This window comes from Vitis vinifera, chromosome 1, assembly GCF_030704535.1.
Source record: "Vitis vinifera cultivar Pinot Noir 40024 chromosome 1, ASM3070453v1".
In the NCBI taxonomy this organism is placed as follows: domain Eukaryota; kingdom Viridiplantae; phylum Streptophyta; class Magnoliopsida; order Vitales; family Vitaceae; genus Vitis; species Vitis vinifera.
The window spans coordinates 13,994,599-14,019,137 of record NC_081805.1 but is presented as its reverse complement, the minus strand read 5'-3'; positions in this window follow the sequence as shown (position 1 = coordinate 14,019,137).

The following is a 24,539-nucleotide window of genomic DNA, read 5'->3' as shown; positions in this document are numbered from 1 at the left end:
CCAAATGCCAATTAGGATTGTGTGATTCATGACATCTATTTAGCCTAGGGTTTCATTTGACCTTTGACCCATATGCTCCCACATACCCAATTCATTAGTAGAGACCGAGTTTCGGGCCTAGAGGGGTGCTACCTCGCATGAGGTACCTTCCCAACGGGTAACCTGATCCCCGGACCCAGAATCTAGTTTTCGTAGACCACTTTTTCCATACTGGGGTCATTAGGGGTTTTTTTTCTTACTTAATTTTCCCCATTTTAAAAACAAAAATAAAAAGTAAGTGGCGACTCCAAACAACACCGTTCCTCACCGGGGGCGGGGTTTTCAAAACTGGAAAACACCAACTTTTTCATTTATTTCTTTTCTGTTAAAAGCGAGTCACGTCGGTCTGGTGGATCGGGTGAGGGTCCACAAGTTGTTCATAGCATCTAGAGCCCTAAGCTCATGACCTAGAGTTGTTCATCTCAACCATAGTCGTGAGTTGTTCATCTCATCTAAAGCCCTCAACTCACAAGTCAGAGTCATTCATGTCATCTAGAACCCATAGCTTTTCGTAGCATCTAAAGCCCTAAGCTCATGACCTGTAATCATTCATGTCAACTGTTTCCCTAAGCTATTCATAGCATCTAGGGCCTCAAGCTCACAGGATCTCGATTAATTCATATCATCTGCATCCCTAACATTTTCATAACATATAAAGCCTTAAGCTCACGACCTGAAGACATTCATGTTAACCATAGCATTAAGTTGTTCATAGCATCTATAGTAGTGAACTCACGACCCAGAGTCGGTCATGTCAACCATAACCTTGAGTTGTTCATAGCATCTAGAGCCTTGAGCTCATAACCCGGAGTTGTCAATGTCATCTATAGCCTTGAGCTATTCATCGAATTCAAAGCCATGGGATCATGACTAAGAATTGTTTATACCAACTACACCCCTGACATGTTAATAGCATCTAAAAAGCTAAGCACATGCCATCCCAAGTCGTTCAGATCATCCAACCCTGACCTATTTACAACCTCTAGAGCATTGAGCTAACGATCGAGAGTAGCTCATGTCATTCGCAACCCTGAATTGTTCATAGCATCAAGAGTCCTAAGCTCATGACCTAGAATAATTCCTTCCAACCACACCCCTATGATATTTATAGCATCTAGATCGCTCAGCTCACAAACCATAGTCATTCATGTCAACCATAACTTGGAGATGTTTATAGCATCTAAAGCCCTAAGGTCACGACTTGGAGTCATTCATCTCATCCACAATCTTGAGTTGTTCATAGCATCTAGAGCCCTCAACTGATGACACAGAGTCTTTCATGTCAACCATAGCCTTGAGTTTTTCATAGCATTTAGAGCCCTGAGGTCATGACATAGAGTCATCCATGTCATTAATAGCCCTGATCTATTCTTAGGTTCTAAAGCCATGAGCTCACAACCAGGAGTCTTTTATGTCAATGAAAGGCCTGAGTTGTACGTAGAATCTAGAGCCTTGAGCTCATGACCTAGAGTTATTCATGTCATCTCCAACCCTGAGCATTTCATAGCATTTAGAGCCCTGAGCTCATGACTTGGAGTTTTTCATGTCAACCACAGCCCCAAGCTGTTCATATCATGTAGAACCTTAAGCTCATAACTCAGAGTCATTCATGCCATCCACAACCTTTTTTTTTGTTCATAGAATCTAAAACCTTAAGCTCATGACCCGGAGTCGTTCATGTCATCTAAAACCCTGAGTTGTTCATAGCATCTAGAGACCTAAGCTCACTACCTAAAGTCATTGATTTCATCCACAACCCTGAGCTATTCATAGCATCTAGAACCTTGAGCTCATAACTCGGAGTTGTTCATGTAAACAACAACCCTGAGCTATTCATAGCAACTAGAGCCTTGAGTTGTACATAGGATCCAGAGCCCTGAGCTATTCATTGCATTTAGAGCTATGGGCCCAAGACTAAGAATCATTCATATCATCCATAGCATCCAGAGCTCATAGCTCATGACCCAAAGTCGTTCATGTCAACCATAATCCTGAGTTGTTCACAACATCTAGAGCCTTGACCTCATGACCCAAATTCATTCATATCATCCATAATCCTAAGCTTATCATAGTATCTAGAATAGTGAGCTCATGACTTGGAGTTGTTCATGTCCTCTACCACCCAGAGCTATTCAAAGCAACTAGAGCCCTGACCACATGACCCAAAGTTGTTCATGTGATGTAGAGTGATTCATTCCCAATTGGTGTCTCAGCTGATTCGTGTCCTCTCAATGGTGCCATTTGATTCGTGTCCAACTGGTATCCCTTGAGTGTGGTCCTCAGAAGGGAGTTATCAACAAAATTTATAACCTATATCACCATGCATTAGGATAGCTTTAGCTAATATAGCATAGTAGCTCTAGGATCATTCACTGGGAAGGGTTTTCAACTTACAATTGATATCAATTCAAAGTTAAATTGGTGCTTTTTCATTTCAAGGTTAGCTTAAGAAGAAAACATAAACTTTGGTTGAAAAAGGTTTTGTTTTAAGCTAACTAAAAAGAAAGTAATGGAAATTAATTATGAAGAAAAACATTCCTTGGAGTTTTAGGTTCACAAGGAACTCATGCAAAAACAGAGCTTCGGTCACTTGGTTCTTTTCCTCGCATTAGAGAATTAACATATAGTTAATTCTCTAACCGGTGTTGTACAGATGCCTCCCTTTAATGGATTTCAGCACTAATTCCCTCTCACTGATGCAACTTGTAATGGCTCGTGCCTTTCACATAGCATTTGCCATTCAAGGTGATCATTAACCTTGGACTTCCCTTCTCAAGCTCGCAAGGGATAACTAATGGATGTCTCCTTAGAGTCCAAAAGCTTACCAAGTGTTGGCAATTCTAGAAAATCCTACCTTCAAGTCACCTCCCAAAAGCTCGCAAGAGATAAACTAGTGCATCTCCATGGATGGAGATCACTTGCCTTACCAAGTGTTGGCTCAGGTGAATTGAAGGTGTTTTAAGTTAACTAAAAACATAGAAATCATTAATGGGTCACACTTTCTCTTCATTAATGGTTGAAACAACAAAACTACCAATTCTTGCATTTGGGGCCTTACCCGACAACCTTAGCTCCAAGGAACTAAAAGCCTAGCCACTCATTCTCTAAGGAAACATCCTCAGAGCTTGTTTGGCTAGTAAGAAAAATTAAATAAATATATACAATCAAAACGAGAAGGTAAGGCAGAGCAAAGGCTCTGTATTTTACTTCCTTGCAAAACTATACAAAGTTGTTTGAGAACAAGCTCCCGACCTCCCCCTTCTTTTGGAAATTTACAAACAATATATGAGGCTATTTACCCTTTGTTCTTGCTTAATAACTAAGGAATCTTATGATAGGTGGATTACAAGGAGAGTTTGGGAATTTAGACATCAAATATCTAAAGCAAAAAATCTAAAAAATGTCAGTTGCAAATATCGGGAAGCTTTAGGAGAATTTCGTAGTCGTGCAAGATGGCTGCGAAATTTCGCAGCATGAAGGACACCATTTCGCAGCCCACGAAATTGGCCTTCAGCTTTGTGTGATCGGCTTCCAATGGCTATAACTCCTTTACTCCGAATTGTGCACCGTTTGAAGTGTTGAATTGCTAACTTCCCGAGCTTTGAAACGACATATAGTATGCATAAATTGAGCTCCAGGAAGTGCTCCAAAAGTGGCTGACAGTGACTGTCCTTTTGAATGCTTCATGGTGGATTTCTCTCTTTGCTTTCCCTCTTTCATTCATGATTTGCTTATGGCAAAGGACTATAAAGTTTCAAAGCTTTGGTTCTTCATGTTTCTAAGCTTTCCATTGCTTTGCCATGGATTCCATAGAACTTTCCTCAATCTCGGATTGCTTTGGTGATCAAATTACTAACAAAAACACCAAAACTTACACAATTTGATAAGAAATGATTACAAAGGTCCTTAATATGTTAATTGGGTTAAAAGGTAATAACTACTACTCAAAAGTTTTTAAAAGAGTTAATTACAAGTTATCAAATAGCACTTTTTGAGTAGTAATCACTCCCCCCAACTGACATATTGCTAGTCCCTTAGCAATAAAGGAGAGAAAAAGTACTAAAAAATAATATACTTTACAAGATCATGCTTATCTCTTCCAAAAAATTTTAAGTGGCATGACGATCACATGAAACATTAAAGAAATATAAAATCTCACATGAAACATGAAAGAAATATAAACTCAAATTTCAACAAGAGTCATCAAATACTTTGCTAAGCACAATTCATAAAGAGAAGGCATTATGCAGATTGAAGCTTTAAAATCATTTCCACTTCCAAAGGACCAAACCTTACTCTTCCACAAAAATCTAAGTGTTAGTTGATAGTTTCCGAATATAGTATGCTGAACTAATCTCTTCCCCCAACCTAGTTCTTTTTCAACACTTAGCAAACTGACCAAATTCAATAGGCTAAGAACGCACCCTTTTGTTTCACAAATTTTTTTTTTTTTTTTTAGGAGTACAAGCCTTAAGTTGTTCATAGTATCTAGAGGTCTCTACTCATGACCTAGAGTCGTTCATGTCAGCCATAGTTCTGAGTTGTTTATAGCATCTAGAGCCTTGAGCTCATCACCTAGAGTCGCTCATGTCAACCACATCCCTGAGCTATTCATAGCATTTTTAGCTAGAGGCTCACAACCAAGAATAGTTCATATCATCCTTATCCCTGAGCTATTCATACCATCTAGAGGCTTGAGCTCAAGACCCAAAATCGTTCATGTAAGCCATAGTCTTGAGTTGTTCATAGCATATAGAGCTCTGAGCTCAAGACCTAGAGTCGTTCATATCAACCACAACCCTAAGTTGTTCATAACATCTATAGCACTGCACTCACGACCCAGAGTGGATCATGTCTACCATAGCGTTAAGCTATTCATAGAATTTAAATCCATAGGCTCATGACTAAGAATCATTGATATTATTCTCAACCCTGAGTTGTTCATAACATCTAGAGGCCTGAGCTAATGGGATCTCAAGTCATTCTTATTATCCATAATCCTGATCTATCCAAAGCCTTGAGTTGATGGCTCAGACTTGTTCATGTCATACACAACCCTAAGCTATTCATAACATCTAGAACCTTAAGCTTACGACCTAGAGTTATTCATGTCAACCACAACCCTGAGTTATTCATAGCATCTAGAGCTTTGAGCTTATGACCTATAGTTGTTCATGTCATTCACAACATTGAGCTATTCATAGCCTTTAAGGCCATTGTCTCATGACCAAGAATCATTCATATCATCCATAACCCTGAGCTAGTCATAGCAACTAGAGGCCTGAGCTCACGGGATCCCGAGTCATTCTTATCATCCACAACCTTCAACTAATCATAGCATCCAAAGCCCTGAGCTCACAAAAAGGAGTAGCTTATGTCATCCACAACCCTGAGCTATTCATAGCATCTAGAACCCTGAGATGATGACTCGGAGTGATTCACATCATCAATAACCCTAAGTTGTTTATAGCATCCAGAGCCCTCAACTCATGACCCGTAATCGTTCATGTCAACTATAGCCAAGAGCTATTGATAGCATCTTGAGGCCTAAGCTTATGATCCAATGTTGTTCATGTCATCCATAACCCTAAGTTGTTCATAGAATTTATAGCCTTGAGCACATGACCCAAAGTCGTTCATGTTATCCACAACCCTGAGCTCTTCATACCATCTCGAGCCCTGATCTCACGACCTAAAGTTGTTCATTTCATCCACAACCCTAAACTATTCATAGAATCTAGAGCCTTGAGTTCACGACCTAGAATCGTTCATGTCATCCTTAGCCTTGAGCTGTTCAAAGAATCTAGAGGTCTGAGCTCACGAGATCTCGAGTTATTCTTATCATCCATAACCCTATGCTGTTTAAAGCATCTAGAGTGTTGAGTGGACAACCCAGAGTCATTCATGTCACCCACAACCCTGAGTTGTTCATAACATTTAAAGCCCTAAGCTCACAACCTAGAGTCATTCATGTCAACCATGACCATGAGTTATTCATAGCAGCTAGAGTTTTGAGCTCACGGTCTACAGTCATTCATGTCATCAACATCCTTGAGATATTCATAGCATTTACGGCCATGGCCTTACGACTAAGAATCATTCATATCATCTATAACCCTGAGTTGGTCATAACATCTAGAGGCCTAAGCTCATTGGATCCCGAGTCATTCATCCACAACCTTAAGTTCTTCATAGTATCTAAAGCATTGAGCTCACGACTCAAAGTCATTCATGTCATCAATAGCCCTACGTTGCTCATAGCATATAGAGCCATTAGCTCACAACCCATAGTCGATCATGTCAATCATGGCCCTAAACTATTGATAGGATCTTGAGCCCTAAGCTTATGACTCAATGTCATTCATGTCATCTACAACCCTGAGCTCTTCATAGGATCTATAGCCCTAAGCTCAAGACTCGAAGTCGTTCATGTTATCCATAACCCTCAATTATTCGTACCATCTCAATCCCTTAGGTCATGACCTATAGTCATTTATTTCATCCACAACCCTGAACTATTCATAACATCTTGAGCCTTGAGTTCACGACCCAAAATTTTTCATATCATCCACAATCCTGAGTTGTTCATATGATCTATATCCTTAAGCTCTTGACCTAGAATCGTGCATATCATCCACCATCATGAGTTGTACATAGTATCTAGAGACCCGAGCTCATGACCTAGCAAAGTTCACGTCATCGATAACCCTAAATTTTTCATATCATCTATATCCTCGAGCTCATGACCTGAAGATGTTCATGTGAACCATAACCCTAAGCTATTCATAGTATTTAGAGCCATATGCCCATGACCCGAAGTCATTCAAATCATCCATAACCCTCAGTTATTCATAACATCTAGAGCCCTAAACCCACAACCCGTAGTCGTTAATATCAACCAGAACCCTGAGTTGTTCATAGCATCTAAAGCCTTGAGCTCATGACATTGAGTCGTTCATGTTAGTTATTGCCATGAGTTGTTCATAACATTTTGAGCTTTATGCTTAGAACCAAGAATCATTCATATGATTCATAGCTTTGAGCTGTTCGTATGATCTAGAGGCCTAACCTCATAGGATCCTGATTTGTTCATATCATCCATAACCTTAAGTTGTTCATAACATCTAAAGCCATGAGCTAATGACCCGGAGTAGCTCATGTCATCCAATGGGCTGAGCTATTCATAACATGTAGAGCCTTGAGCTCATGACCCATAGTCGTTCATGTCAACCATAGACCTGAGCTCTTTAGAGCATCTAGAGCCCCTACTCATGACCCAAAGTCATTCATGTTATCCACAACCCTGAGCTATTCATAGAATCTAGAGGCTTGAGCACATAACGTAGAATTGTTCATATCATCCAAATCCCTAAGCTATTTATAGCATCTAAAGGTTTGAGCTCACCACTTGATACCGTTTATCTCATCCACAACCATGAGCTACTCATAACATCTAAAGCCTTGAGTTCACAACCTAGAATAGGTCATATCATCCACAACCCTAAGTTGTTCAAAACATCTAGAGCTTTGAGCTCACGACATAGAACGATGCATATCATCCAAAACCCTTAGTTGTTCATAGAATCTTGAGACCAGTGCTCATGAAATAAAGTAGTTCATCTCATTCGCAATGCTATGTTGGTCATAGCATTTAGAGCCATGGTCTCATGACCAAGAATCATTCATATCACCCTTAGCCTGAGTTGTTCATAGCTTCTAGAGGCCTAAGCTCATAGGATTCCAAGTCGTTCATATAATCCACAAATTTAAGTTATTCATAACAATTAGACTTTTGAGCTCATGACCCAAAGTTGTTCATTTCATCCATAGCCTTGTGCTATTCATAACATCTAGAGCCTTTTATTCATGACTTAGAATCGTTCATATCATCCACAACCTTAAGCTCTTTATAGCATCTAGATCCTTTAGCTCACGACCTAGACTTGTGCATATAATCCACAACCTTGTGTTGTTCACAGCATTTAAAGCCCTAAGCTCATGACTCGAAGTCATTCATGTCATCCATAGCCTTGAGTAGTTCATAGCATCTAAAGCCTTTAGTTCATGACCCAAAGTAGCTCATATCATCCACAACCTTCAGTTGTTCATAACATCTAGAGTTGTGAGCTGACGACCCAAAGTCCTTCATGTCATCCACAACCCTGAGCAATTCATAGCATCTAAAGCCTTGTGTTCACAACCCATAGTAGCTCATATAATCCACAGCCTTTAGTAGTTCATAGCATCTAAAGTCATGAGCTCATGACCCAGAGTCATTCATCTCAACCACAAACCTAAGTTATTCATAGTATCTAAAGCCCTAAGCTCACAACCTAGATTTATTCATGTTATCCACATCCTTGAGCTATTCAAAGCATCTAAAATGCTGAGCTCATGACCTGGAGTTGTTCATGTCAACCACAATCCTGAGTTATTCGTAGCATCTAGATCCTTAAGCTCACTACCCAGAGTCGTTCATGTCATCTATAGCCCTATGTTGTTCATAGAATTTAAAGACATAGCTCACGACCAAGAACCGTTCATATCATCTATAACCCTGATTTGTTCATAACATATAGAGGCATGAGGTCATAGGATCCTGATTCCTTCACATCTTCCAATACTCTAAGTTCTTCCTAGCATCCAGAGTCGTAAGCTCACGACCCAGAATAACTCATGTCAGCCAAAACCTTGAGTTGTTCATAGCATCTAGAGCCTTCAGCTCATGACTGAGACTCGTTCTTGTCAACCACAACCGTGGCCTATTCATGGTATATAGAGCCCTAAGCTCACGACTAGGAGTCCTCCATGTCATCCACCACCCTTAGCTTTTCATAGCATTTAAAGTCATCGGCTCACAACCAAGAATCATTCATATCATCCTCAACCCTAAGTTATTCATAGCATCTAGAGGCTTAAGGTCACGAGATCCCGAGTCGTTCATATCATCCATAATAATGAGGTGTTCCTAACATCTAGGGTCCTGATCTCACGATGTGAAGTCATTTATTCATCCATAACCCTGAGTTGTTCATTGTGTCTAGAGCCTTGAGTTCATGACCCAAAATCGTTCATGTCATCCACAACCTTGAGTTGTTCATAACATCTAGATCCTTTAGCTCATGACCCATAATCATGTGTATCATTCATAACATGGAGCTATTTATAGAATCTAGAGACCTAAGCTCATGAGTCAGAGTAGTTCATGTCATTAATAGGCATAAGTTGTTCATAGCATCTAAAGCCCTCAACTCACAACTCGGAGTCATTCATGTCAACTATAACCTTGAGTTGTTCATAGCATCTAAAACGTTGAGCTCACAACCTAGAGTTGTTGATGTTAAACATAACCTCGAGTTGTTCATAGCATCTAGAGCCTTGAGCTTACTACTCGGAGTCATTCACGTCATCCATAGCCCTTAGCTGCTCATAGCATTTAGAGCCATGAGCTCACAACTAAGAACTATTCATATGTCCACAACCTTGAGCTGCTTATAGCATCTAGAGGACTGAAGTCATATGATCACGAGTCATTGATATCATCCACAACCTTGAGTTGTTCATAGCATCCAAAGTCCCGAGCTTATGACCTAGAGTAGCTCATGTCATTAACAACCATGAGTTTTTTTATAGCATCTAAAGCCCTAAGCTCATGACCCAAACTCATTCTTGTCAACCATAACCCTGAGCTTTTCATAACATATAGAGCCCTAAGCTCACAACTCGAAATCTTTCATGTGATGCATAACTTTGAGTTGGTTATAACATTTAAAGCCACTGGCTCACAACCAAGAATCATTCATATTATCCTCAACCTTGAGTTGTTCATAGCATCTAGAAGCTTAGGCTCATGGGATCCTAAGTCATTCATATCATCTATAACTTTGAACTCACGACCCAGAGTCATTCATGTCAGCTCATGAAGTAGATAAATTCATATCATCAATAGGTTTGAGTTGTACATAGCATCTAGAGGCTTGACCTCATGGGATCTTGAGTCGTTCATATCATCCATAATGCTTAGTTGTTCCTAGCATCCATAGCCCTCAGCTCATGACCCGGAGTAGTTTATATCATCCATAACATTGAGTTGTTCATAGCATTTAGAGTTGTGAGCTCACAACCTAGAGTCATTCGTGTCAACCAGAACCCTAAGTTATTCATAGCATCTAGAGCCCTAAGCTTAAGACCTGGAGTCATTCATGTCATCCATAGCCTTAAGCTATTCATAGAATTTAGAACATTGAGCTCATGACCTAGAGTTGTTCTTGTCAACTATAGCCTTAAGTTGTTCATAACATTTAAAGCCTTGAGCTCAATACCTAAGGTTGTTCATGCCATCCATAGCCTTAAGCTATTCATATCATTTAGAGCAATGGCTCACGACCAAGAATCATTCATATCATCCTCAGCCCTGAGTTGTTCATAGCATCTAGAGGACTAGGCTCACAAAATCCTAAGTTGTTTATATCATCTAATACCCTGGGTTCTTATGAGCATCCAAAGTTGTAAGCTCATGACCTGGAGTAGCTCGTGTCATCCATAATCCTTAGTTGTTCATAGAATCTAGTGCCTTGAACTCATAACCCGAACTTCTTCTTGTTAACCATAACCATTAGTAGTTCTAACATCTAAAGCCTTGAACTCATGACCTAGGGTTGTTCATAGCATCCACACCCTTGAGTTGTTCATAGCATATAGAGGCTTGAGCGCATAATGTAGAATCGTTTTTAACATCCAAAGTCCTGAGTGGTTCATAGAATCTAGAGGTCTCAGGTCACAGGAGATTGAGTCATTCATATCATCCATAACTATGAGTTGTTCATAGAATCTAGACCCCTTAGCTCATGACCTGAAGTTGTTCAGGTCAACCACGACCCTGAGTTATTGATAACATCATGAGACCTAAGCTCACGACTCGGAGTTGTTCATGTCATCAACAACATTAAGCAGTTCATAGTAACTTAAGGCTTGAGCTCATGACATAAGATCATTCGTTATTTTCCTAGCCTTGATCACTTCATAAAATCTAGAGAACTAAGCTCATAAGATCCCAAGTTGTTCATATTATCCACAACTTTGAGTTGTTCATAACTTCTAGAACCTTGAACTCAGGACTTAGAGCCTTTCATGTCAACCACAACCCTGAGTTATTCATAGAATCTTGAGGTCATGACTCAGAGTCGTTCATGTCATCCACAACCTAAAGTTGTTAAAAGCATCTAGAGCCCTAAGCTCATAACCTAGAGTCGTTCATATCAACCATAACCTTGAGTTGTTCGTAGCATCTAGAGGCCTGAAATCATGACATAGAGTGGTTCTTGTCCACCACAACCCCGAGCTATTCATAGATCTAGAGCCTTGAGCTTACGACCCGGAGTAGTTTATGTCATCAACAACCTTAGGTAATTCATAGAACCTAGACCCCTTAGCTCACGGCCTGGAATCATTCATGTTAGTCACAACCTTGAGCTATTCATAATATCTAGAGGATTAAGCTCAAGACCCAAAGTCACTCATTTCATCCATAGCCCTGAGTTGTTTATAGCATCTAAAGCCATGAGCTCATGACCCAAAGTCATTCATGTCAAACACAACCTAGAGGTGTACGTTGCATCTAGAGCCTTGAGCTCATGACCTAAAGTCGCTCATGTCAACTAGCACCATGAGAAGTTTATAGCATCTAGAGCCCTATGATCATGACCCAGATTCATTCTTGTTATCCACAACCTTGAGTTGTTCATAGCTCTGAGTTGTTCAAAGCATTTAGAGCCTTTAGTTCATTACCCAAAATCGTTCATGTCAACCATAACCCTGAGTTGTTTATAGTATATAGAGCCTGAGGCTCACGACCCAAAGTCGTTCATGGCATCCACAACCTTGAGATGTTCATAACATCTAGAGCCCTCAGTTCACGACCCAGAGTCTTTCATGTGATCAATAACTGAGACCTATGTATGGCATCTACATCCCTTAGCTCATGACCTAGACTATTTCTTGTCAACCATAGCCCTAAGTTGCTCATAGAATCTCGAGGCCTCAGCTCATGACTGGATTCATTTATATCATCCACAATATTGAGTTGTTAAGAGCATTTAGAGCCTTAAGCTCATGACCTAGAGTCTTCATGTCAACCACAAACCTACGTTGTTCATAGCATTTAGAGCCTTAAGCTCATGACTCAGAGTCATTCATGTTAATCATAACCTTAAGTAGTTCATATCATCTAGAGCCCTGAGCTTAGGACATAGATTCATTCATGTCAAACACAACCCTCAGTTGTTCATAGCATCAAGAGCCCCGAGGTCATGGCCCAAAGTCATTCATGTCAACCCTAGCCCTGAGATGTTTATAACATCTAAAGGATAAACTCACAACATGAAGCCTTTCTTGTCATCGATAACCTTAAGTTGTGCATAGCATCTAGAGCCCTAAGCTCATAACTTGAAGTTTTTCTTGTCAACCATAACCTTGAGCTGTTTATAGAATCTAGAGGTCAGATTTTATGAACTAGAGTCATTCATGTTATTCACAACCATGAGTTGTTGATAGCATTTACAACCTTGAGCTCACGACCTGAAGTTGTTCATGTCATCTATAGCCTGAGTAGTTCATATCATCTAGAGGCTTGAGCTCATGATGGAGAATCATTCACATCATCCACAACTCTAAGAAATTCATAAGATTTAGAGGCTTAAGCTCACAGGATCCTGGGTCATTCTATCATCTATAACTTTGAGCTTTTCATAGCATCTAGAGCCCTAGGCTCACGACTAGAAGTAGCTCATGTCATCCATAGCCTAGAGTTGTGATTACTACTCAAAAAGTGCTATTTGATAGCTTGTAATTAACTCTTTTAAACACTTTTGAGTAGTAGTTATTACCTTTTAACTCAATTGGCATGTTAAGGACCCTTGCAATCAATTCTAATCAAATTGTGTTAAGTTTTGGTGTTTTGATAGCTTTTTGATCACCAAAGCAATCCAAGATTGAGGAGAGTTCATTGGAATCCATGGAAAAGCAATGGAAAGCTCAAAAACATGAAGAACCAAAGCTTTGAATTCCTTTCCCATAAGTAAATCCGGAATGCAAGGAGGGGAAGCAAAGAAAAATCTGCCATGAAGCATTCTTGATGACAGTCATGTTAGCCACTTTTGGAGTAATTCCTGGAGTCCAATTTATGCATGCTATATTTCGTTTCTAAGCTCAGGAATTTAACAATCCAATGCTTCAAACGGTGTGTGATTCGGAGTTGAAATGAAGGAGTTACAGCCATTGGAAGCCGATCACTCCAAGCTGAAGGAAGAATTTTGCACGGCTGCGAAATCACCCTTTTGCTGTGAAATGATTTCGCAGCCATTTTGCACAGTGCAACGAAATTTCTCGTGAAGTTTCCCGATATTTGTGATCGACACTTTTGGATATTTTGCTTTAGATTTTTGATGTCTAAATCCCCATTTTCTCCTTGTAACCCACCAATTATAGGATTCCTTAGTTATTAAGTTTGGAAAAGGGGTGAATAACCTCATATATTTTGTTTTGTAATTTTTTTTATAAATAGCTCTCGGGAGCCTGTTCTCAGGAGGAGAGGAGGAACGGATCCTTTTGTAAAAGTTTGAAAGAAAGTAAAATACAGAGCCTTTGCTCTGCCTTACCTTCTCGTTTTGATTGTATTGTATATTATTTACTTTTGATTTCTAGCCAACCAAACTCTGAGGATTTTTCCTCAGAGAATGGATGGCTAGGCTTTTTGTTTCTTGGATCTAAGGTAGCCGGGGAAGGTGCCGAATGCAAGAATTGGTAGTTTTGTTGTTTCAGTTGTTAATGAAGAGAAAGTGTAACCCGTTTATGATTTCTATGTTTTTAGTTAACTTAAAACGCCTTCAATTCACCTGAGCCAACACTTGGTAAGGCAAGTGATCTCCGTCCATGGAGATGCACTAGTTTACCTCTTGTGAGCTTTTGGGAGGTGACCTGAAGGTAGGATTTTCTAGAATGGCCAACACTTGGTAAGCTTTTGGACTCCAAGGAGACATCCATTAGTTATCTCTTGCGAGCTTTTGAAGGGTAATCCAAGGTTAAAGATCACCTTGAATGGCAAGTGCTAGGTGAGAGGTATGAGCCATTGCAAGGTGCATCAGTGAGAGGGATTTAGTGTTTGAACCCATTAATGTGAAGCATCTGTACAACACTGGTTAGAGAATTAACTATATGTTAATTCTCTAATGCGAGGAAAAGAAACAAGTGACCGAAACTCCCTTTTTGTATGAGGAATCTAAGCCTAGTGATCTGAAACTCCAAGAAACACTTTTCTTTGTAAGTAAAATCAGTTACTATTTGTGGTTAGTTTAAAACCAAACCTTTTCCAACTCAAGTTTATGTTTTCTTTTAAAGCTAACCTTAAAATGAAAAAGCACCAAGTCAACTTTGAATTAATATCATTTGTGAAGTGAAAACCCATCCCAGTGAACGATCCTAGAGCCACTATGCTATAGTAGCTTTTTCTTTGCTACCCTAGTATATGGTGTAATAGGTTATAAATTTTGTTGATTACTCCCTCAATCAAGGAGCACCAGCTGGACATGAATCAGCTGAGACACCAATTGGGCATGAATCAAATGGCGCCGTTGCCGGGGATGGTGCCACTTTACAGTGATATCACCTTTTCAGAGTACTTGTGATCTTCATCACAAGTTTGGTGACTTTTCTTTTCCTTTTACTAACTCTTTTTATTTCTTTATTGTTCATATTTTAGTATACCTTTTATTTAGTTTTTAGTTTACCTTAATTTTTTTTTCTTTGAACTGTTTTTCTTTTGTTTTCTTTTGTTTTCTCTGTTTTTAATTCACAAATTGCTAGTTGTGCATGCTCTATTAGATACGAGATAGCAGAGGAAGCCATGAACTTCATAAGTTATGTGGCTGAAGTTTCAAGAGGATGGGATGAACCAAATGAAAGATGGGGAGAATGAAGTCTCAACCTAATGCTAAGGGTGAGATGTATATTTTGGATGACAACATAGACATGAAGGCAAAGATTGCAGCTATGGCAAGGAGATTGGAAGAGCTAGAAATGAAGAAGATGCAAGAAGTGCAAGCCATCTCTCAAACACCATTGCAACCTATGCCCTGTTCCATTTGTCGATCTTTTGAGCACTTGGTAGAAGAGTGTCCTCCCATTCCAACGGTGAGGGAAATGTTTGGTGATTGCAACACCTACAATTCCAATTGGAGGGACCATCCAAAATTCTCTTGGAAACCACAGCCACCTCAGTACAAGCAACCTGCTCAAGCACCACAACAAGCCTCAAACCTTGATCAAGCTATGGTGAATCTTAGCAAGGTCGTGGGAGACTTTGTTGTAGCTCAAAAATCCATCAATGCTCATCTCAGTCAAAGAATTGACAGTGTAGAGAGTTCATTGAACAAAAAGATGGATGGAATACAAAATGATCTATCTCAGAAGATAGATAATCTCCAATATTCAATCTCAAGGTTTGCCAACCTCAACAAAGTGCAAGAAAAAAGGAAACTCTCCTTCTCAACTGACTACTACTCAAAAAGTGCTCTTTGGTAGCTTATAATTAATCATTTTAAACACTTTTGAGTAGTAGTTTTGGCCTTTTAACTCAATTGGCATGTTAAGGACCCTTGAAAGCAATTTTAATCACTTTGTGTAAGTTTTGGTGTTTTTGTTAGTAATTTGATCACCAAAGCAATTCAAGATTGAGGAGAATTATGAGGAATCTTGGGCAAAGCTTGGAAGTCATTTGCCAAGAGTAAATCTGGAATGCAAGGAGAAAAAGTAAAGAGAATCTGCCATGAAGCATATTCTTGATGACAGTCGTAGCAGCCACTTTTGGAGCACTTTCTGGAGTCCAATTGATGCATTTATATACCATTTCAAAGCTCAGGAAGTCAACAATCCAATGCTTCAAACGGTGTGCAATTCGGAGTTGAAACAAAGAAGTTGCAGCCAATCACTCCAAGCTGAAGGAAGCATTTTGCAAAGTGTTGCGAAATCACCCTTTTGTTGCGAAGTGATTTCGCAGCCTTTTTGTACAGTAGGGTGTATTTCCTTCTGAAGTTGCCCGATATATGCCGCAAGTTGGAAGCTGAGAACATCAAGGTGGAAGCCAACTTCGCAGCCCTGCGAGAATAGCTTTTTGCTGCGAAGTGATTTCGCAGCCCTTCTTGAGTGTTTGAGAAATCTCGCAGACACCATTTTCTCTTGCGAAATGGTTCCTGGAGCATCCCGATATTTGCTACCGACATTGGGAGATATTTTGCATCAGATTTTTGTTGTCTAAATCCCAAAAGACTCCTTGTAAGCGACCAATTACAAGATTCCTTAGCTTTTAAGTTAGTAAAAAGAGAAAATATCTATGGAATAATTAGTTTTATATTATGTTCATATAAATACCTCTCGGGAGCCTATTCTCAGGGGGGGATTCTTGTGTAAAGTTTTGAAAAGCAAGTAAAGTTCAGGCCCTTTGTTTTGCCTTACCTTCTCACTTTGTATTTTTATTTTCTTACTAAGTTATGAACTCTCTAAGGAGTTTTCCCCAGAGAATGAGTAACTAAACCTCTAGTTCCTTGGAGCTAAGGTTGCCGGGGAAGGTTCCAAGTGCAATAATGCAAAGCTTTGTGGTTTTAGCAAGTAATGAAGAGGAAGTGAAATCTTTTAGTGATTTCTATGTTTTTAGTTAACTTAAAACACCTTAGAGTCACCTGGGCCAACACTTGGTAAGGCAAGTGATTTCCAACCATGGAGATGCACTAGTTTACCCCTTGCGAGCCTCTAGGAGGTGACTTTAAGGTAGGATTTTCTGGAATTGCCAACACTTGGTAAGCTTTTGTACTCCAAGGAGACATCCATTAGTTATCTCTTGCGAGCTTGAGAAGGGAAGTCCAAGGTTAAAGATCACCTTGAATGGTTAAGGCTTAGTGAGAGGCTTGAACCATTGCAAGTTGCATCAGTGAGAGAATTAAAGTTGAAATCTAATTAAAGGATGTATCTGTACAACACCGTTTAGATAATTGACTATATGTTGAATCTCTAACATGAGGAAAGGAACCATCTGACCGGAGCTATGTCTTTTGCATGAGGAACCACCCCAGTGAACCTGACTTTCCAAGGAATGCTTTTTTTCCTAAGTTATTCCCAATACTTGTTTTGTTAGTTAGTTTAAATCTAAATCTTTGCCAATCAAAGTTTGCATTTTATTTCTTGAGCTAACCTTGAAATGAAACACTACCAATTCACTTTGAATTGATATCATTGATAATTTGGAAACCCTTCCCAGTGAACGATCCTAGAGCCGCTATACTATAGTAGTTTTTTCTTTGCTACCCTAGTATATGGTGTAATAGGTTATAAATTTTGTTGATTACTCCCTCATCCAAGGAGCACCAATTGGACATGAATCAGCTGAGACACCAATTGGGCATGAATCATCAACCTTATCAAAATTCCAAGGGTATCCATCAAGTGGAGGCTCAAAAGGGAGAATCTTCAATGGTGAAGGAAGTTAAAATAGTTATCACTTTGAGGAGTGGTAAAGAGGTTGATTTTCCCACATCCAAGCGAGAGCATAAGCTAGACAGTGAAATAGAGAAAGAAAAGAGGGAGGAAATCAAAGGAAAGAAAAAAGGGAAAAGTACAGAGAAAGATGGCTATGATGTTAATGTAGAAGGAGAACCACAGAGGATAGTCATCAAGGAAGAATTGAAGAAGAAACACATGCCTCCACTTTTCCTCCAAGCTTTGTATGGCAAAATCATATAGAGAAAGTCTCAAGTGAGGGATGCAAACTTCATATGGGATCTGGGCAAGCTAAATCAGGATCAAATTTTTTGATGGACTTAGTCTTTTTAAAGACTAACTAGTCCATATCTTTTTGTTTTATTTATTACTTGTTTTAATTTTGATTTCAATACTTTAATTTTGATTTCAATGCTTTAATTCTAATTTGTTCTGATGTAATATAGGTTTTTGGATGATCAAAATCAAGAGGAATGTCAAAAGAAGTGAAAGAAGGAAGTTGGGAATCAAGAGGAGCTCAAAAGCATAAAAATTCAGTGGTCTGTGAAATTTCGTAGCCAAAAATAGCCCCCTGTGAAATCGCCACTTTGCTGCGAAATTATTTTGCAGCCCCAAGAAGTCGCTGCGAAAACGCCACTTTGCTACGAAATGATTTCGCAGCCCTATGCCCCCCTCTGCGAAACCACCTCTTGGCACATGAGTGCCATTTCGCAGCCTCATACCCTCATTTCGCAGCTGCGAAATCTCCAAAGCGTTAAAATTCCAATTTTCGCAGCCAAAGCCCCATTTCGCAGGGTGTTTCGCAGTTGTGAAACACCCTTTTGGCACACGAGTGCCATTTCGCAGCCGCCCAACCCCATTTCGCAGCTGCGAAATGGGCTGCGAAAATGGCACCCGGCTGCGAAAATCCCATTTGGCTACGAAATGTTTTCGCAGCCCCATAGCTACCCCCTGCCAAATCCTCCATTTGCTGCGAAAATGGTTGTTGTTGCCAAATGATTTTCAAACTTCCAAATGGCTATAAAATGATCTCCAAGCTTCGAAATGGCTGTGAAATGATTTTCAAGCTTAAAAATGGGCTGCGAAAACGTTTTTATTTTTTCCATGGGCTGCAAAAATGTTTTTCTTTTTTCCTTTTGGCTGCAAAATGATCTCCAAGCTACGAAATGACCTCCAGGCTATAAAAATGACTTGCAAAATGAAGAGAGGTTTGCGAAAACGGTTTGCAAAGCCAAGAGAAGTTGTGAAAATGCGAAGAGAGCCCCGCAACCATGCATCTAAAGAGGAAAGCCCTTTCACTGAGATCACACACAAAGCCTCTCACTCCATTTCTGACCTCCTTAAACCAGCAGAGCTGAGGAGACTATGCCACCTAAGGAGACTACCAGAACAGAGGCCAAAGTCCTGATTCAACCCATTCAAGAGGCCACCACAGACGCATCAGCTCCACAGGACCTTTCCATTACTTGATCATCTTTTTACTTTTTGTCTTTACATATTATATTAGTGTAAATAATTTCATATTTTGATGTCTTATATTCTGGGATTGGATGTATTACTGATGATACATCATATATAGACATCATTTTTGTTTAAACTTAGCATTTTTCTATTTCCTCTACTCACTAACTCTTATGTTTTCTTTGAAACATGTGGTTTCTCCTATACGACTCATACTCCATGTCACTCAGGAGGTACCACTTCCTCCCTATTTTTCAATCGCTTTGGCACATTGAGGACAATGTTCAGCTTGGTTGGGGGGAGAGTTGAGGAAGTAAGTTTTGTTATTAATGCTAAGTGATTTTGGTAATTTAGTTGCTTTTCACTTAATTTTTTAAAATTTTTTAAGTTTTTTTCTCTACTCTCCATGGTTATTAAGGAAAAATTCTCAAAAATGAAAAGGGAGAAATTGAATTTTTGTTTTTCACTTAAGAGTTTGTAATATGCTTACTAAAGTTGATGAATTGTTGAAACTTCTATTGAATTCAGCCTTAGTTCTTCCACTTTAAGCTATTCACACACTGTGCACAATAGATTCCGACTATAAGATGAAAAACTATTTCCCTCTTGACTTAGGAAAATTTTAGACTTGGTACCTTTGACCTCATTTAATAGTGTTGGGACACCTTATAAAGGTCAATGAGTCTTTGAAGAAAAAAAAAGAAAGAAAGAAAAAATGTTTGCTTGCCTTGAAACCCGAGCAAGGTTTGAGGGGTATATGATGAAAATCTTTAAAACCTGGTGCCCTAAGCCTTAATTGGTTGGGAGTCACCGACCTCAATGCTCGTTACATGGGTGAATAGGTGGAGTTTAACATATTGTAGGTGCTTAGGTATTAAAAATTCATTCTCAAAAGTCCAGGGTGAAATCCGAGGAGTTAGTGGTTGAAAAATCCTTAAAACTTGATGCACTAAACCTTAATTGGTTGGGAGTCATCGATGGACCCCCGTTACATGGACAATTTAGAAAAGAATACCTTTAAGCCTTGTACCCCTACAATGAAAAAAAATTGTGAGAAAAGAGGTGCGTTCTTAACCTATTGGAGGTTGATCAGTTTGCTAAGCTATGAAAAAGAACTAAGTTGGGGGGAGAGATTAGTTCAACATACTATATTCAGAAACTAATAAATAACACTTAGATTTTTGTGGAAGAGTAAGGTTTGACCCTTTGGGAGTGGAAACTCTTTTAAAAGCCTAAATTTGCATAATGCCTTCTCTTTATGAATTGTGATTAGACAAGTTATTTGATAACTCTTGTTGAAGTTTGAGTTTTATTTCTTTAATGTTCCATGTGAGAGTTAGATCATCATGCCACTTGAGAATTGTTTTTTGATCAGCATGATGTTGTAAATTATAGTAATGTTTATTTTTATTTTTCTCTCCTTCGTTGCTAAGGGACTAGCAATATGTCGGTTGGGGGGAGTGATTACTACTCAAAAAGTGCTATTTGATAGCTTGTAATTAACTCTTTTAAACACTTTTGAGTAGTAGTTATTACCTTTTAACTCAATTGGCATGTTAAGGACCCTTGCAATCAATTCTAATCAAATTGTGTTAAGTTTTGGTGCTTTGATAGCTTTTTGATCACCAAAGCAATCCAAGATTGAGGAGAGTTCTTTGGAATCCATGGCAAAACAATGGAAAGCTCAGAAACATGAAGAACCAAAGCTTTGAAGTCCTTTTCCATAAGCAAATCCGGAATGCAAGGAGGGGAAGCAAAGAGAAATCTGTCATGAAGCATTCTTGAAGACAGTCATGTTAGCCACTTTTGGAGCACTTCCTGGAGTCCAATTTATGCATGCTATATTTTGTTTTGAAGCTCAGGAAGTCAACAATCCAATGCTTCAAACGGTGTGCGATTCGGAGTTGAAATGAAGAAGTTACAACCATTGGAAGCCGATCACTCCAAGCTGAAGGAAGAATTTTGCACGGCTGTGAAATCACCATTTTGTTGCGAAATGATTTCGCAGCCATTTTGCACAGTGCAACGAAATTTCTCCTGAAGTTTCCCGATATTTGCGACCAAAACTTTTGGATATTTTGCTTCAGATTTTTTATGTCTAAATCCCCATTTTCTCCTTGTAACCCACAAATTATAGGATTCCTTAGTTATTAAGTTTGGAAAAGGGGTGAATAACCTCAGATATTTTGTTTTGTAATTTTCTTTATAAATAGCTCTCAGGAGCCTGTTCTCGGGAGGAGAGGAGGAACGGATCCTTTTGTAAAAGTTTGAAAGAAAGTAAAATACAGAGCCTTTGCTCTGCCTTACCTTCTCATTTTGATTGTATTGTATATTATTTACTTTTTAGCCAACCAAACTCTGAGGATTTTTCCTCAGAGAATGGGTGGCTAGGCTTTTTGTTTCTTGGAGCTAAGGTAGCCGGGGAAGGTGCCGAATGTAAGAATTGGTAGTTTTGTTGTTTCAGCTGTTAATGAAGAGAAAGTGTAACCCGTTTATGATTTCTATGTTTTTAGTTAATTTAAAACGCCTTCAATTCACCTGAGCCAACACTTGGTAAGGCAAGTGATCTCCGTCCATGAAGATGCACTAGTTTACCTCTTGCGAGCTTTTGGGAGGTAACCTGAAGGTAGGATTTTCTAGAATAGCCAACACTTGGTAAGCTTTTGGACTCCAAGGAGACATATATTAGTTATCTCTTGCGAGCTTTTGACGGGTAATCCAAGGTTAAAGATCACCTTCAATGGCAAGTGCTAGGTGAGAGGTATGAGCCATTGCAAGGTGCATCAGTGAGAGGGATTTAGTGTTTGAACCCATTAATGGGAAGCATCTGTACAGCACCGATTAGAGAATTAACTATATGTTAATTCTCTAATGCGAGGAAACGAAATAAGTGACCGGAACTCCCTTTTTGTATGAGAAATCTAAGCCTAGTGATCTGAAACTCCAAGAAACACTTTTCTTTGTAAGTAAAATCAGTTACTATTTGTGGTTAGTTTAAAACCAAACCTTTTCCAACTCAAGTTTATGGTTTCTTTTAAAGCTAACCTTGAAATGAAAAGGCACCAAGTCAACTTTGAATTAATATCATTTGTGAAGTGAAAACCCATCCTAGTGAATGATCCTAGAGCCACTATGCTATAGTAGCTTTTTCTTTGCTACCCTAGTATATGGTGTAATAGGTTATAAATTTTGTTGATTACTCCCTCGATCAAGGAGCACCAGCTGGACACGAATCAGCTGAGACACCAATTGGGCACGAATCAAGTTGTTCATAGCATTTAGAGCCATAAGCTCAGGACCCAGAGTTGTTCATGTCAACCATAGCACTGAGCTGTTCATACCATCTAGAGCCCTGAGCTCTCGACCTAGGAGTCTTTGATGTCATCGATAGCCTTGACCTATGTATAACATCTAGAGCCCTCAGCCCATGACTCAGAGTATTTCATGTCATCAATAACCTTAAGTTGTGCATAACATCTAGAGCTCTAAGCTCATAACTAGGAGTCTTTGATGTCAACCATAACCTTAAGCTTTACATAAAATCTAGAGGCCTGATCCCATGACCCGGAATTCTTCATGTCATCCACAACCCTGGTTTATTAGTAGCATCTAGAGCCCTGAGCTCATGACTCAGAGTCGTTCATGTATTCCACTGCCTAGAGCAGTTCATAACATCTAGAGGCTTGAGCTCATGACAAAGAATCGTTCATATCATCCACAACCTAGAGCGGTTCATAACGTCTATAGGCCTAAGCTCACGGAATCCCAAGTCATCCATATCATCCACAACTATGAGTTGTTCATAGCTTCTACAGCTTTAAGCTCCGAACCTAGAGTCTTTCATGTCAACCACCACCCTGAGTTGTTTATAGTATTTAGAGCCTTGAACTCATAGCTCGGAGTCCTTCATGTCATCCACAACCTTGACTTTTTCATAGCATCTAGCGCCTTGAGCTCATGACCTGGAGTCATTCATGTCAATCATAGCCCTGAGTTGTTCATAGCATCTAGAGCCTTGACATAAAAACCTAAAGTCGTTCTTATCTTCCATAGCCCTGAGTAGTTCATAGCATCTGGAGGCTTGAGCTCATGACGTAGAATCGTTCATATCATCCATGACCCTAACCGATTCATAGCATCAAGAGGTCTGAGCTCACGGGATCTCGATTCATACATATAATCAACAACTCTAAGTTGTTCATAGCATCTAGAGCCCTAAGATGATGACCTAGAGTAGAGCATGTCATCCATAGCTCTGAGTAGTTCATAGCATCTAGAGCCTTGAGCTCATGACCCAGAGTCGTTCATGCCATCCATAACCCTAAGTTGTTTATAGTATTAAGAGCCTTGAGCTCACGACCTAAACTCTTTCATGTCATCAATAGCCCAGACTTATATATAGCATGTAGAGCCCTATGCTCATGACCCGGAGTCTTTCATGTCATTGACAACCTTAAGTTGTACATAACATTTAGGGCCCTGAACACATGACTAGGAGTCCTACACGTCAACCACAACCTTAAGTTGTTCATAGAATCTAGAGGCCTGAGCTCATGGCCTAGAGTCATTCAGAACAATTACAACGCTGAGTTGTTCATAGTATCTAAAGCCTTGAGCTCACAAACCGGAGTTGTTCATGTCAACCACAACCTTGAGCTATTCATAGCATCTAGAGCCTTGAGCTCACGACTTGGAGTCGTTCATGTAGCCATAGCCCTGAGATGTTCATAACATCTAGAGCTTTGAACTCATGACCTGGAGTCTTTCATGTCATTAACAACCTTAAGTTGTACATAGCATTTAGAGCCCTTAGCTCATGACTCAGATTCTTTCTTGTTGACCATAACCCAGTGTTGTTCATAGAATCTAGAGGCCTGAGCTGGTGAACTGGAGTCATTCATCTTATCCACAACCCTAAGTTCTTAATAGCATCTACATCCCTAAGCTCACAACTCGGAGTTGTTCATGTCATCCACAGCCCTTAGCAGCTCATATCATCTAGAGGCTTCAACTAATGACGTAGAATCATTCATATCATCCACAACCCTAAGCAATTCATAGCGTCTAAAGGCTTAAGCTCATGGGATCCTAAGTCGTTCATATCATCCACAAGTTTAAGCACTTTATAACATCGAGAGCTTTGGTCTCACGACCTAGAGTAGCTCATGTCATCCATAGCCCAAAGTTGTTAATATCATCTAGAGCCTTAAGTTCATGATCTAGAGTTGTTCATGCCATCCACAACCTTGAGCTATTCACAGTATCTAGAGCCCTGAGCTCTCAACCCAGATTTTTTCATGGTATCGATAACCCTAACCTATGTATAACATCTAAAGCCCTCAGCTCACAACCCAAAGTCTTTCTTATCATTAATAACCTTAAGTTGTGCATAACTTCTAGAGACCTATACTCATGACTAGGAGTCTTTGATGTCAACCATAGGCTTAAGTTGTTCATAGAATTTAGAGGCTTGAGCCCATGACCCAAAGTCGTTC